At 34.7% G+C, this 16,377-nt stretch overlaps 1 protein-coding gene across 3 annotated transcripts in view; it reads right to left on the minus strand.

Moving 5' to 3' along the window:
* Positions 1 to 16,377, minus strand: part of CTNNB1 (catenin beta 1) — a 36,004-nt gene that overhangs the window by 13,350 nt on the left and 6,277 nt on the right. The window contains exon 1 of one of the 3 annotated variants that reach the window (XM_017645834.3): positions 2,690 to 2,713. The exons of the other annotated variants lie outside the window; for them this stretch is intronic. The gene's annotated coding sequence lies outside the window, so the exon portion shown is untranslated. Of the gene's footprint in view, positions 1 to 2,689; positions 2,714 to 16,377 lie in introns of those variants that run through there. 3 annotated transcript variants of the gene reach the window in all.

The following is a 16,377-nucleotide window of genomic DNA, read 5'->3' on the forward strand; positions in this document are numbered from 1 at the left end:
GGGCTTTAACTTCTTTCACTGAAAAATTCACAAATCCTCTTTGCACAGTAGAGGTCCAGTGGGATTTAGAAAACTCCAAATTTTCATTAAATAGTTTTTCTTTTCTGATATAATATGATGCCATCTAAAATACCTTCATAAAGCAAATTTTGGTGCCTGAATCAAAACAGTGATATTTTTTATTTATTTTACAAAGTAGTGTCATCACTTTTCACATGAAAAGTTTGCATCTTTTAAAAAAAATTTTCTAAGTTCAAATTTATAGTGATGTTTTATTATAAACACAGGTATTACTGACCGGAATGCTGTTTTGATGAATATAAAACACTTAAATCATACTACACATAAAAATTTTAGACCTAATATGTCTGCATTTTGGGTTTATTGTATAATATTCAAGAAAACACTGAGTTACACAGGAACTGTCTGCAAATGAAAATTGTGTGTCACAGCCTCTGAATATTCCTAATAACAAAATTTCCTCTACTATAAAGTCTGCCCCTAAACAAGTTAATCTTGTAATACAGATTAACATCTTGGGTGTTTATCAATGTGTAAAGATTTGGATTAAAAAATATTTAAGTGTGAATTGTGTTTTCTACCAATGTATAAGAGTTTAAATATGCTTAATGAACTTGGAAACTTCACATGAAAGTCCCACTTTCTCTATAATATAAAGGAGGCATGTGTTGATTATTCCTAAAATTCTCCTTCCAATACTCAATTTTTCCAACCACAAAGACCACTTGACACCTAAAAATGACAAAAGTCATGCATATAATTGTTTCACTGTCCACAGTTAAAAAACAAATGGTGATTTATGTACAAGTCAAATCAAGGACAGAAAATAGTAGAGGTGATTCCTGTCAGCAAGAACCTTATATTCTAAAATAATTTACTAAGCAGAATTATATGTGCTTAATGTTTTATTCAGTAGGACTGTAGCCACAGGAGCATGCACTTTTAATGAAGACTGTAGGATGCAGCAAGTGATCTGCAGAACGTACTTTGAGAAACACTATGCTGGATGGAACACCAGTTCTCTATCTACTGATGCTGTGTTTTAGCTTGTTATCTTTTGCCTATCTTTTGTCTATCTTTGTGTCTAGCTATTTAACCACTTTTCCTCCTCTAAGAAAAATGGGTTCCCCATTCTAGCTTCCAGTATATTTCTGGGAAAGGAACAAAAAAAATGTTCTATGGAGCTAATGCCACAGGGGGCAGAAACCGGTGAGTCATGTCAACAGGCTGTGCAGCTGTTTAAGTGCTCTATCTGGCTTCAAGGAAAACAAATTATAGTATTGTTTCCTTGTTGATGCAAAACATTTTAGCCATGTTACTGGGGGAAACCTGCCTATGTGGGGCTAAAAATGGTAACCTGACCATGATTTATAATGATTTTACAGAAAAAAGCAATCATATTTCAAATTTATGTTGGGGAATCCTTAATAGTATTACTTTTTCATAGCAGTTCAACAGTATATATACCAACCCGCCCACACACTGTTCTTCAGAAAAATCCAGTTACTAAGTACTTGAGATTTACTCACTGAAGAAATTGAATATACTGTACATAGAACAAGGGCAGAATCTTGCTGAAAGAATAAGCCTTCCTTCTTTCTCTGGGCAGAGCTTTCAGCCCAAGGGCTGGCTTCCCTCAACTAAAACCTGCCAATCAGTAAGGGCCAATCTTAGAACTCCTAATCAACCAAGGGTTACCAAACACGTCAAGAAAACCTTCAACATCACAGAAACAGTTTAAGAATAAACAAGAGAAACTGACTCTGGAGAAACAGAACTTAAAAATAGGGTAGCATGGGGAGAAAGTTCAACAGTGAACTGAAGTTGAGAAGATACTCTAGGGCATAAAGGAGAAAAGCATGCAAAATACAAAAGCAAAGAAAGAGAATCAATCAAGGTGTTCAAAGCTCCAACTAAAGTAAAGGGCATTTCAGAAAGAATTGTGAAAAACAAAAATGTGGAGAAGCTCACTAGGTACCAATTAAGATAAAAAGGTATGGATAGTGCTTAAATTATGAATTACTAAATGTTCCCAGATGCAAGTGATCACTAACTACAGACTACCTTAGAATGCGTTGTCCTGCCAGCTCAGCACCACAAAGTGGTACTTTTTGAGGCTTGCGAATGGACGGCCACAACTTATCCAGTCTAATGAGACAGTGGACATACGCATCCTTCTTTTTTTCTTTCTGCTATTTAAACATATACTCCTTCCAATTATATAATTTGTGATGAATACCTCAAACTGCTATTTCAGTCTTAAACTCTAAGTTAAAGGTTTAGAAAAATATATATCCTTTGTATATATTTCAGTGGCAAGTTCATCCTGTTCCCATACCTTACTCAAAGTATTACTTAATTTTTCTTCAGTTTTTCTAATAGGCCTGGTTTAAGCATTCTAGCTTTTTTCTGCTTATGAAAATTTTCAAATATACAAGAAAGCAGACACAACTGTTTAATAAACATCACCTATACATAACAATTACTATCATGCCATATCAATGACTTCCCACAGAATGATTGTAAAGTAAATCACATACATTAGTATACTATGCAGCTATCAAAAGTAAGGATAAATATACTACAACATATACCGCATTTTATAATGTAATGAGCCTTACTAAGCTGATACTCAATTTCATAATGAGTGTTGGAGCCTCTAATTCACCTTCTGTACTTTAAGTGACTTCTGTCAAAGTCTATGTAAGAATTCTTGACATGATGCAGATTTCATGCTCAAGTTACTTCTCCAGGTCCCATCAGGATGAAATCATCTTAAATACATTAATTACAATTCAGAAGGTTTGAGTACTCACTCTGCTATATAAAAATAAAACAGAGCTATTATAAAACCAGTTTTATACTGAGAGTTCATGCTAACAATTCACTTTCCAATAATATGTACTCGAAGAATCAAAGCCAATTATTTACTCTGTTTTAAAGAAAATGCAACTCTATTTTAGATGCATAATAAACTCTGGATAATATTTGCAGGAATTAAAAAAGTTCTTAGTAAAATTTATCTTGTAAATCTACATACATATGCATTTTCATTAACTGTCACCACTAATACCTTACTACTTAGAACTTATTCTCCTCAAACCTTCCTGTTTTAACAGTTTTCATTCAACACTGACACTTTTAAGTCGTAGCTCTAGTTTCCTGTTTTTTTCCTCAGCTGTGAGTAGACGTGTGTTTTAGGAGAGGGGCCTTCCTGAACCGGCCAATAAAATACAAAGATCTAATGACACTTTTGTTTCTCCAAAACACCTAACATTAATGCCCTTGGTACTACCTGTAAATATGTAGTTGCAAAAATGATTATTAGAAATATGAACTGTCTATGGTAGGAAAAATTAGAATGTTTCCCAAGTGATTTCTTTCCTTCTTTCATTTTCCTGTCTTCCCTACCCCGCCCATAAAGTTATATGTGTTTAGTGTAAAATAATTTTCATTGTTTGCATGATACAGTTAATTACATTTCTGTATATTTGGTATTAAACTTATCATTAGGTATTCTTTAAATATAAAATTCCATTCCTTGTGTTGTAGAACCTTACAAAGTATTTTCATCTGTATCTTTTCATATGTTTACACTACAAGTTAACAATATCTCCTATTCTGGAATAGTATGTCCTTCCCCATTTAGTTTGCTATTCAAACAGTGCCAAACACCTGTGCATGTAACAAAGTTCTCTGGGTTTCTTCCACTTTGTTTCCACCTGATGACTGCTTCAATTACTGGGTTAAAGGGTATGAACTATGAAGGCCTTTGATACGTAGCTGCAAAACAGTGCTACCACCCCACTCCAGGTTTTTCTAAATTCTGAGATTTTTTTTAAAAAAAGCATTTTAACTACACTGTGACCTTTTTGGCTTGCTAGATTTTTGATGTAGTTCTTCTACATTTTTATGGAGTACAGTATATGTTATGCATAAAAGCCCTTGGAATAATCACTGACCCAGCACATACAGGTCAACTGTGTGTGCTTGAGAATATAACTATAGTACTTAAATTAATTTAGATTATGTAAGAGCCTTTACATTGATGATATACAATTAGTCTCACCAATGATTAACTTCACACAGAATCACAGGTCAAAATCACAATCCTAAATTAGACCTGACCCTTCAGAAAAAAATAAAATTTAAAACAAACTTTCACTTATCTAATGTAAGAACGAATCACAGTTGACCCTTGAACAGTGTGGGGGGTAGGGAGAGTAATACCCTATATTTAGTCAAAAATCTACATAACTTTGACTCCCCAAAAACTTGAATACTAGTCTGTTGACCAGAGGCCTTACCAATAACACAGTCAATTAATACATATTTTTCATGCATAAATATTATTATATACTGTATTCTTACAATAAAGGAAGCTAGAGAAAATTATTTCTCAAATTGTTGCAAATCTCCAAAAAATTATTTTCCAGTATATTTTTTCAAAAACTTCATACGTAAATGGACCTGCACAATTCAAACCTATGTTGTTGAAGGGTCAACTGCACTACAAAAAATAGACAGTTTTTCTCCAGCTTCATGTTAGCATAAGTAATGAAAAAAACTGATATTAAAGCATAGCTATTTCAAACTACATACTGAATAGACTTATCTACACAGGTATATTTTTATAATTTCCAAGAAAAATTTTATGCCAGTTAAGTTAAAAAAACAGAACCACAAGTACAAAGACTATATATATATATATATATATATATGACTCATCTCAAATACAAGGCTAAAATAATATTTCCATCTCCTTGAAAAGGTAGCAATCACAATAGCCAAACAGGCTACAAAGTCTACTTTAGCGAAAGGCTAAAGTTTGTAGCTGTATGTAAGAGACTATTTCTATTACATCTTGGAACTGAAAAATCCTGTTTCTCTCAAGTTCACAGAATGATAATTGGACAAATACTTTTAAACTGTGTTTTTGTTAAGATTCTAAAGACACTTCTACACCCATTTTAAATTATAGTCTGATAAGACTACAAAGAAACAGATCAGTTTAACTGAATTTTTAATAAAACTGACCATTATATACAAACTACTTATCTATATACAAATAAGTTATAAAATATAAACACAAAAACATTTCATTTATAACAAAAATAAAAACAAAGTACAAATAAGATTAAATAGCTCTTGTTCTTGACTAGAAAACTGTACTATATAAAGAAATGGAGATACCGTTTTTGACTAGCAAATTTCTGTACTTTTGTCTTTTTTTAAGTTTATAAATTCAATACACTCCCAACAAAATCCTCACATTTCTTTAGGAGTGAAAAATGATTCTCAAGTTCATTTGGAATGGAAGTATGAAGATATTTAAAAAGACTGAAACTACTATAAGAAGGGACCAATTCTATCAGATACTAAAATATACTATAAATCAACAGTCATTTAGGAACTTATTAACATCAATTAAAATTAACACCAATTAAACTGTAGGAATGGATAAGACACTATGATAATCCAAAAACACCACATGTGATGTGCCAATTTAACAAATGAAAATGGTGATACCTGAATTAGTGCAAGAAAGGTGGATTACCTAACTAAATCAGAAAGGGGCTTATATTTCTAAAAAACATTTTTTTACCCTTTTCCCATCCATTTTCATTTTACTATATTAAATTTAAACCTACATTCACCAAATATTTACAGGTTAAAAAACTCAAAACACTGAGAAAAATATGGTATTTATAAGCAAGCGTACATATGGAAATAAACTATCGCAAGAAGCCCAATATAAGTATGACTTTGAATCCAAAAAGGAATGATAGGATAACTTGCGTGCATGTGTATGTGTAAAATTTTAAAATTCCAGGCAAAACATTACCACATATAAAATAATTTTAAAAATGACATACTGGGCCAGTTGGAGAAAGACAAATATCATATGATTTCACTTAATTGTGGAATCAAAGCAAAACAGAAGAACAACACTAAACTCACAGACACTGAGAAGTGACTAGTGGTTACCAAGGGAGACGAGGCAGGGGTGGACTGCTATACCACTGTGATGTACAATTGGAAAAAAAAAAAAAAAGGAGGCAAGGGAGACTAATACTCAGAATGGCTGAGACTAAATTGCTAAAGACATTAAAAAGGTTAATGTAAATGAAAAAAAATGACATACTGGACACAAGACGTGAAATATGATCTAAGGCTAACATTCATAATACACAAAGAACTGAGGATAAATCATGAAGAAAAAACAGCAGGGACAGGGCAGAAATTATCATTTAAAAGGAAAAGTACAAAGTAAGCAGTAAATATACACAAAATAATTTATTTAAACTCATTTATTTTGCTTATCAGACTGATAAAGACTGAAAAGATTAATAATAGCCACTGCTGATAAGGACATAGAACTGGCAGAAACTTTTTGTAAGTTCGCACTATCCATTAAACATAAGATTCCTTTGACTTAAAAATGCCATTTCTGTAATGGAAATGCGTTCTACAGGAATATTCACAGAAGCATGCCAAGAGGTCTCACAGTGAAGCAGTCACACAGAAAAAGTTGGAAATTTACCCAAACGCTCAGCAGAGTGAATAAAAAATAATTTGTCCATTAAATGGAATATATATTCATCTAATCAACAAAGATGTTATTGGCATTGCAGTTAACAGTAAGAGAGTCAAGGTCTTATGTCTAGAAAAGCCTGCATTCTACTATTACAGAGTTAAACAATAAAAACAAAACAATTCAGAGGGTGAGAAGAACTATGGTAAAGAAAATAAGATGAGAACAGTGAAGGGCTACTCTAGATAAAAGTGGGTGATAAAGAAGGAAGTAATGTTTGGGCAGAGCTGAAAGAACTAGCCAGGTAAAGATGGAGCAGAGCACTCAGGCAGAGAACAAGTGCAAAGGAAGGAATGGTCTGTTTGGTTAAAGGTACTAAAAGGTCACTTGTGAGACCAGATTCGCTGAGGATGCGGAATAAAATGCAAAGTGCACAGGGATGCCACTGGAGTTACAGGATCTGTGAGTTAGATTTTTTAAAGTTTATTCTAGCATCTGTAATACACAGAGGGTGAGGGGCAAAAGCTAATCAGGGAGACCAGTTAGGATGCTACTACATGGGTGTAGTAAATTACTATGCAGCTATTCAAAACAATGAAAAAGAGCACATAGAAAAAATACTCGACATGTAGCTCAGGTGCAAAGCATTTGCATACTTTTTAGACATTTTTGCATGTATTTGCAGAAATAATAATTAGTATTAGAAATCACACTTGCTCAACAAAACAGTTCATTTAGCCCTTCCTATGTGTTACCCAATCACTGATAAACAGCATTAAGGAAATGTTTCTAATAACTTTCTGAAATAGAAATGTGTAAACTACTTACCCAACCATTAGTATTACAAGGCAAAAACAAATTGCTTTAAAAAAAAATATGACAGTCTTTGGAAAAATAACCAGTTTCCTAAAAGCAAGGAAATCAAACTTTTTGCATTTTTTTTACATTTAGGCAAATGACATTTTAATTATATCAATAAATTTTCTGTTTTTAGTAACTTAATAGACTTTCTCACTCAGTTCTTATTCTATCAAAGTGCCAGTAATCTGAGCACTGTATCACAAAATAATGCAGATTTCTGATTCAATCACTTATATTAAATACCTTTTGCAGTATAAGGTATTATTTTTGGATGTTGCTGAACAATGTCAAGCAAACATCTAATTTTGTGTTTGACAAACTTAACAAGGTAGCATAACTTGAAATGCCTAGCAACTTCAGTTTTCAGCCTAAAATCTCCTTGAATCTTCTCAGCAACCTCATAAAATAGACAACACTCCTGAACTACCAGATTAACAAGCTGATTATTAATTAGCAGCTGTTAATGTAAGAGTACAGTTGACCCTTGAACAACATGAGGGCTTGGGGCACCACTGATCATCCCACAGTCAAAAATCCACATATAACTTTCAACTCCCCAAAAACTATTAGCAGCCTACTCTTGATCAGAAGCCTTGCCAATAACATAGTTGATAAACACATATTTGTGAATGTATTATATACAAGTCTTACAATAAAGCTGGAGAAAAGCAAATGTTTTTTCAAATTATCACAAATCTCCAAAAAATTTTCCACTGTATTTATTGAAAAAAATCAGAAAGTAAGTGGACCTGTGCAATTCAAACCCATGTTCTTCATGGGTTAAATGTAGCTAATACACAGCTCATTTAAAATCCAGGTCTGTTTAGCTCAGATTCATGTGCCCTTTTAATTAAATCACATATCTCACCCCCCACTGAAAAGTTATATAGAGAATTAGTATTTAACAGTTAATGTTGCAGATAAATGCAAGATAAGGGTTAGCAACTTTTGGATTAAAAAAGTATTATAAGTAATACTGAAGAACTACATTTTTTGAACAGTGACTTCATCAAAAAAGAAATTTAAAAAAATATATTTCTAAGATTTGAATTACATACTCCATATTTTAATTCTGTGGCTAGCTGGAGAGCATTACTGCTGACAAGAAAATACAGAATTTTCAAACAGGAGTACATCATGCCAAGAAAATGGAAAATTCTTTTTTCAAGAAGAGTTTCTGGATGTTAATCTCTAGGTTCAGACTATAGGCAGAATTAATGGCAGGAACTCAAAGACTTCCAGAAGTAATTTAATGCATTGCTCTATATTCCGTAACAACCCTCCTCTTCACTTATTGTAAGTTTCCCTTCCCCACCATAACGAGTACACTGACCTTAAAAAAAAATATATATATATATATATATTTTTTTTTTTTCGAAAAGCTCAATGAGTGAACATTGTGAGGGCTGGGACTATACCTTTAGTTCCTCACTGTTTCCTAAGTGTTTAGCAAAGAGAGGCTCTTAAACATTTGATGGACTGAATAAAGCAGTAAGAAACATGGTCAAAAGTAAAAATGTTCAATAAATAAAATGTAATATGGAGGTTTAGGTGCCAACAATTATATATAACCTTTGAGACTTCTTAAGTGTCTTTAGAAACATGAAGAATCATTTATGACCACCTCATCTGGAACAGAAATCAAGCAACCTTTTTCTGTAAAGGGCCAGATAGTAAATATTTTAGGCTTTATAGGCCATACCATAAACTGTCATAACTACTCATCTCTACTATTACAGTGAGAAAGCAGCTTCAAACATGAACACTAGAATGTGGCTGTGTTCCAATAAAGCTTTACTCATGAATATTACAAATTTGAAATTTCATATAATTTTATGTATCATGAGATACTACCCTTTTTATATTTTTTATCAGCCATTAAAAAAATGTTAAGACCATTCTTAAGTTCTTAGCCCATAAAAAAACAGGTGGTAGGCAGTAGCTGGACAGCCCCTCACCTATTTATTTTCACCAAGAACAAATCAAAGGCCATTGAGTTTACACTTAAAACACAATAAACTTAAATGTGAAGACCAGTAACAGTAAGGGTTTTTAAGTCAGTTAACAGAGAGGTCACACTTTTTTCCATAATTATTTTCAAAATCAGGTTGCATGAAAACAAAACTGGGCCAAATGACATATGAAAAGCCACATCAAGACCATTTATTTGGGGAAAAGCATTTCAAGCCATTAAGACCATGTATGTGCTAAACCAGAATTTAGCCTCAGGATATGCATGCCTTTTAAAATATTTTTTTACTATAAAGATCTCCAAGCCTCCTTGAGGGACCATTTTAACTGGCAACCAGCCCCTTCTGATGGTTCTCATCTAGAAACTTTAAAAAATACAGATAACTAGGCTCCAACCCCATGGTTCTTTATCCATAGGACTGGGACAGGAATTTGCCATTTTTTTAATTTGTTGAAAATTGATAACATTGCTACCCCCAACAAAGAGCTACAGCTGTAGACAATTCAATCCACCTCTGTATATCAATAACCAAAGTTAAACAACAAAACAAACCTGACTCCAGAGTAACCCCAGCAGTTTTATAGAAGAACCTATTCACTAAGACAACAGATTCTTACTTAATCTTTAGCAACCTTGTCTCCCACCACTCTATGTTACTCTCCCAGACAGAAGGGTATTTATTTTGCCTTTTGACAGCTTTACCCAGTAATAGGCCTCATAATCATGAGGTGCTCTTATAATTAGATAGAAGACTATTACTGAAAGTAGGGTGCACTAGGAAGCTTTTTTCACAATGTGACTGCTTTCCTTAACTCAATACAAAGAATTTCAAGGAACAGCTCTAAATCTCTGTTCTATTGTGATTTCAAAAATACAGCAATGAGTTATATAACCTGAAACTATCTATGAATGCTCCACTGGTATATTATGTTGTTTTCTCAATTTACCGAACTGAGAAAGAGATTTTCTGTTCCACAAGAAAGCTTTCTCACAATTCCTTCATTTACTCAAACTCGACAGTTTCAGGACCTAGCAATACCAACAGCACAAATGCTACGCATGTATATATTTCATTAATTTATTCAACAAATTTTTATGCAACTGCTACATGCCATGAGGTATAAAAGATTCTGGGTTGACAGAGGTCATTTAAATAGACATGGCCCTTGCATTTTTGATAGGGAGGCAGACAATGACCAAACAATTACAAAGAGTGATTAAGTGTTTAAGTAACAAGTGGGATAAGGATGTGGAATGACACAAAGACAGACAACTGGCAGGTCCAACTTAGAGTGGCCACAGGCTTCTTGAGGGTAACCTTCAAACTGAGATGGAAGAAGGGTGCAGGAGAACCAGCATGTAAGCAGCAGAGCCGGGACATTCCAATAACATTTCTTGTTATTTCTTAACACGTGCAAAAGCCCAGAGTCATAAAAGACTTGATTACCTTTTAAGACTTAACCCTTGGAACCAGAGTGGTTCAATGATGATGAAAAAGGGTGGGTGCAATGAGATGAGGTTGAAAAATACTAGATCATATAGGGTTCTCTAGCCTTTGGTAAGAAATGAATTTTTTATTTTAAGTCCCTCTGAAGTCCATTAAATGTTATAAACAGGTGAATAACAAGATTCACCTGAGTTTTTAAAAGCTGGTTTTTGTTATAATGGAAAAAACTGAAAGAGGACAAGAAGGAAAAAAGAGAAACTACTAAAACAATCACAGCAATAGTCCAAGTGATAGATTGTGTGATAGCTTAGGCTAAGGCTAGGGTATAGTAGCACTAGGTGCAAAAGCAGCTACACTGATAAATAAATACTTTGGAGGCAGGAACAATAGGCTCTGCTAATGAACTAGTTGTAGATAAGAGGAATTAAAGATGACTCCAAGGTGTCTGGCTTGAGCAATTAGGTTGTGATACCGAGTTTAGTGCAATATAAGAAAAAAGAGAAATTTTAGACCTCGTTTCTGGTTTCTAAAAAAAGTTTGTAGAACTGCAGTGTCCAATACTGTAGCCACTAGTAACATTTTAATTTTATTAAAAATTTAGTTCAGTCACATTTGCTCAATAGCCATATGTAGCTGGGAGCTTCCATATTGGACAGCATAGTTGTAAACATCTTTGCCATCACAGAACATTCTACTGGAGAGTGCTATTCTAGAAGGAAATCAAAAAAACACCAAATGTTGGGTAGTCCAAGCAAGACTAAGGCTAAACAGTCCATTTGACTGGTCAACATGGAGGTCCAACAGTGACTCCAGCAAGAGCACATTCACTGGAATAATGAAAAGCAGAAAATAAACTAGAATGGAAGATGAAAAGTAGAGACCCTCTGTGAAAGGGAGCAGAGAAATAAATGGGGCATTAGCTGTAGGGAAACAAAGGCTGTCCAATTCTAGAATATTCACCCATTCAACTAACCCTTACTGAGTACCTGTAACTTCCAGACATTGTTCTGGGTACCAGGGATACAAAATCAGGATGAGACTCAGAGAGGGGGAACAAGCAAGTAAATAAACAGGCAGGTAAACAAATGTTACTTCAGAATATGACTAAGTGCCACACAAACCAATAAAAGAGTAATAAAGTGAAAATGGGTGAACAGGGAAGACTTCAATGTATATCTAACATGAACCATAAATTATGAGAGGGAACCATCTCTGCAAAGATCTGGAATATATCTGTATACTATAAGGAATGATCGAAAATGAAGTGATAAGATTTAAAAGTCATGCCACACACATTTACTGATCAACTACTGTGTACCGTGATTCTAGGCATTAGGAAGAAAACAGTTAAGTAAAAAGACAAAAATCCCCATCTTCCCAAAGCTTACAGTCTAGGGTGCTAAGAAGAAAAAAAAAAAGACCTAAAAAAACATCTACTATCTTAGACAGTGATGAGGGCTAAGGAGAAATATAAAGCAAGAAAGAAGACAGGAAGTTGGGGAAGGACTGTCATTTTAAATAGGAAGACAAGGCAAAGCCTGAAGGAGGTGAGCAAGTGTGCCATACCTGGAAGATGCTTGACCAGTTGGAAACACCAAAGGGCTAATATGGGTGGAGAGGAGTGAGGGAAGAAAAGAAGTAGGTGATAAAGACAGTGGTCTGAACACACAGGAGTTCTACTTTTACTGAATGAGATGGTAAGCTGCTGGGGTGTCTGAACAGAAAAGTTAAATGATCTACTGCTTGAAAAGACTTACTCTGGCTAATGTGCTGAGAACACAATTAAGGGGGAACAAAGGTGTGAGCAGGCAGAGCAGTTATACAAGGCTTTTGCAGTAATCCAAGTAAAAGATTAAGATGGCATGGCTAATGGTGAGAAATGGTTACATTTGGGATATATTTTAAAGAGAGAGTAGAAATGATTTGCAGACAGCGTTTGGATAAGGGGTCTTAGAGAAAGAGGAGTCCAAGAACAACTAAGTTGTAAGCTTGAGTAATTGGAAAGGTAAGTTTACTTTAAGGTGAGACTAAAAGCAGTTTAGGGGAAACTGGGGGGTCAGTTTAGATATATAAGTGTGAGATGCTTTTTTGATATCCAAAATGCTGAAAAAAAAGAGCTGGTCACTGGATCTAGAGTTCAGGGGAAAAACAGGCTAAGGATAATAAATTTGGAAGTCATCACAGATCTGTTTAAAAATCTCTATTTAGACAATGAGAAAAGAGAGGTCTAAGGACTAAACTTTCAGGCACTCAAACATGCAGGGCATAGAAAAGACAGAATCACCAGTGAGGGGAGAAAGAAAACGTGCTAGCCGACCTGGTGGCCTAGAAACCAAGTGAGAAGTGTTTCAAGCAACTCTGCCAATCGCTATGAAAATGTCAGTGTGAAATGAGGACTGGAAATTTATAACACGGTGGTTACTGGGAGGGGAGAGTGCATATAAGCAATTGTTTCAAGGTGTTTTGTTATAAATTGAAGTTGACTTGGGTGCTAAAAAGGGGAAATGGGAAGGAAAAAAACTTTTTAATGGGATAAGCAATATCATGTGTATACTCATGAGAAGAACCAGTAGAAAAGGAAAAACCAATGATGCAGAGAAAGAATAACAGAGTAATACTCTTGAGAGCAAGAGAAAATGGGATCTAGTGTACGAATCAACTGGTGTCCTTATCTTGGAACACTACAGTCCACCTGCAGTGACAGAGAAGGTAAAGGGCACAGTCACAGATAGGGAAGTATGCAGGAATTCTTTCAATTATTCAATACACTTAAGTGATACAGAAAGCAAGGACATTAGATGAGAGTGAGAGTGGACGAGTAAGTGTTGAGATGTCTGCGAAGGAGAGAAAAAAAAGAAAGATACAGGCATAGGGAGCGTGAATCAACAGACAAGGAATCACTGAGCATGAAGTTAGGGAGGGATGGGGTTGCTGAGAGTGTATATAAGAAAGTGATTATGATTCAACGTAAAATTTCAACTGGGTAGAAGTGAGGGCAAAGGATACTTAAAAGCTTAGATGGACAGATTGTAGGTTCGAGTGGTGCTGAAGGGCTGCTGAAGTATTTATTTACTAGAGGAATAAGATACAGGCACACTTAAAATGAGATTGGGGAGGAGGCTAGTTATTATTAAGACAAGATAGTCTAGAATAAGGGAATGTGTGGTTGAATTACGAGTGAAAATAAGATCACCAGGGGAGGAGAAATCAAAGAACTAAGAGGCTGGAATACTGAAGCATCCTCTATATCAATGTCACTCAGAGTGCCAGACCACAACACCATAAGGAGCTTGTGCCAGAATAGGAATCAACATGCTGTTTCCTTCACCGAAGTCTTGCTGAACTAAATAGTGAACTTAGCGACATAGGTGATTTACACTCTGGCACACTTTATCGTAATTCGTACTGGAAACAGTTTATACACCAGACAACACATGGACACTGATATCACCAAGAATCAAGAATTAAAACAGAAATAAAGAAGACAGTGCGTCAGAAGTTAATAAAGTGTTCAAGGAAGGAGTGGAATGACCAGGTTGGTAGATGAGTGAAATAAAGAATGGGAATGGGTGGTATAATTTGATGGCATGAGAGTCAAAGCTTGAAGTTCTGGAAAAAAATGGTCAAGAAGTGACCATGAGGAAGACAACACTCTTCCTCTTGGGTCAGAATAAAAGGTGTACAAGGGAAAACATTTATCATTTGAGCTGCAAGGAAAGCAGCATTATCAGAAAAGAGGCTAGGTTACACTAAGAGCAAGAGAGAGAATAAATTGCGAATAAAAGGGGTTTACTAATGACAATGAATGGATTTCAGGAGATGATAAATAAAAGATGGGAAATGGAGACCAGAAAAAGCAATGGGTTAGAATCTGAAGGTATAGCTAAAGGAACAATGTCCTTGAAAAGGCATGTGTCAAGAACTAGGCTCTGACCAGAACATAATACCCTTCCCATTTTAAAGATGGACCTTTGATGCAGACTGATGAGAATGTGGTGAAGGAGTTCCTGCTTAGCTTCTGATGGCATAGAGGGGATCTCTATGCAAATACACTTGTTTAAGGAGCAAACAAGTGAAATAATCTTCATGTCTTAGACCTTTCTGACATGTTGCATGACCTGGATATATTGGGAAGTAAATAGAAACTTGATGTCCTTTAGCCCCTTTAGCATATAGCTTAGTATTCTTCAAGCATGATTAATAAGTATTCTTACAAAAAAAAAAAGACCCAAACTCAGTATTTTCCAGCTTCCATTTATCAGCAATACTACTATAACTCATCATTACTCTGCCTCATGAGTTAACCCCTGATCTTCTGGGATTCCAGACTTCTCATCTCAAATTTTCTAGCCTCTTACTTCTTGTTCTATGGGGAATAGAATGGCCAATACTCTGATTTAGAACCTAGCAAAAATGATAACAGAAGACAGGAAATAGTGACATATAGAGGACATCTATCAGATACAAATTAACAGTTTTACTGTGATCAATGGACCACAGAAAATATTCACAAGTGAAGTTAGAGCAATAAAAACCTTATTTCCTATTCTCCTGTGGCTTTTCCAAAAGAAATAAGATACCAAATAAACATAATAGGCTTAAAAACCAAATTTGAATACTAAACAAAATGCCAAAAAACAGACTAAATTTATGACTCTATATCAAGAGTGCTGTCAGCATACATTTCCTACAACATTTCATGTCTACTTTTTCATCAATGTGAAAATTAATTAGGTGTCAGTAATGTTTACATTGCTCCGTTTTTTCAGTAGCTCAGAAAAGTACTTAAGTGCCTGTGTCAGCATTTTCTACACGTACAAGGGAAAACATTTACCACTTGAGCTGCAAGGAAAGCAGCATTTATCAGAAAGAGGCTAGGAACTCCACTTGTAACCCTCCATAGTAAGTTGGACTGAAAAATATTTCCAAGAAACCCTTGTTCCTCCCTTTTACATATGGCATTCATCTAGTACATGGAAAACTTCAAAGACAGACTCATTCCCTATACCTTTACCCCCAAACCACTTAATTATACTTAGGGGGAAAAAAAAGTTTACAACAACCACAGCTTGATGTAGCTAATTACTACAAACATTAAAGATCACCTTCAAATTGCATTCCCAAGAAATACTGCAGTAAATCTAACTTCTCACATTTTTATACAAATAATGAATAAAGTGTGTGTACATATGTACACATATATCACAATTATTTCAGCTGTCATAACACCCTTTTAATAAAAGAGGCTTGTTAAACTAACCCTGCTGGCACATCTTTTATTTCCAAGTTAGATCAGTGGCCAGCATTTACGATTAATCATAAATATGGTTTGCATGCCGTGAGGACTGAAGAATATGAAAAAAAAAAACACATCAAACGTATCATCTTCCTTACCCCCAAATTTTTCAACTGTTTCACACATCTTTTACAAATCAGCTAAAAGGGCAGCCCAGCAACACGTGAATTATGAAATCATGAATACAAATGTGGGGATATTAATGAAGAAATTAAGAGATGGAAATAAATAGGGGAGAAAATGAG

The sequence above is a fragment of the Manis javanica genome, chromosome 3 (assembly GCF_040802235.1).
Source record: "Manis javanica isolate MJ-LG chromosome 3, MJ_LKY, whole genome shotgun sequence".
Classification (NCBI taxonomy): Eukaryota; Metazoa; Chordata; class Mammalia; order Pholidota; family Manidae; genus Manis; species Manis javanica.